The following is a 918-nucleotide window of genomic DNA, read 5'->3' as shown; positions in this document are numbered from 1 at the left end:
TGCGAGTCGTGTTTGGTAAAGCCACGTCTCGAACTCGAAACCCTTCAACCTCTAGTCCGAAGTGTTAACCTATAAGCCACGTTTTAGATAAAGGTAAAGATGAGTTGTAGTTGCTTAATGAGTGGTTGTATCCAAAGGCGTTATTAGATATAAGCATGAATCTGAGATCCGAAAATGACCAGGGCGTGCAAAAATAATATTACCTTAGGGACGCTAAACCTGCTGATCGTAAAAAAAAAGCGGGTCGGTCGACTAGTATTGGTCAGTACCTTGACCTCTGAATATGTTTACGCTGTTTAATCAAGTAAATTTAACTGGAGATTGAGGAATTTCCTTATTGTTAACTAATACATTTCTCTGTAAGAAAAATTATAATCAAAATTCTCTCTAATTATTGAAAAATGAATAATAAAGTTTATACCCTCACCGAAAAATATAAATAAAAAGAGAAGCGCACACGTATTATTTTACTTCATAAAAATACCTTTTTTATTCTTTTGGTGAAAACATTTAATTCAACCTGATTAACCTCCAATGTCTCAGCAGTAATTTCACAAGCTTAAACGTTAAAATTTGGCTTTCGATAACCGTGGTGAACTGAGCATAGGTAGTTCATTATATGGCTTTGCGCTCAAAAACAAACAAATCCCAATTTGAGAATCTAGTGGATCTAGTGTGATACATTTCATTTTTGACTGCTTAACATTTGATTCATTCTTTTAACAGTTTCATCACATTTACTTTTCTATACTGAAGTTTGTACTGTAACTGATCTCTAATAAAATTCATAGTTCAAAAAGTATATGGTACAGTTTGGAATTTTTGCTTTGTAAATCGGTAATATTTAAAGGGCCTTCAGATTAGAACTCAATACGTGGTTCGATGTACATTCCACAAAGTTAGGACATCAAGTCTTCC

Source organism: Tachypleus tridentatus, chromosome 12 (assembly GCF_004210375.1).
Source record: "Tachypleus tridentatus isolate NWPU-2018 chromosome 12, ASM421037v1, whole genome shotgun sequence".
Taxonomy (NCBI): domain Eukaryota; kingdom Metazoa; phylum Arthropoda; class Merostomata; order Xiphosura; family Limulidae; genus Tachypleus; species Tachypleus tridentatus.
Note: the sequence above shows the minus strand (reverse complement) of the source record.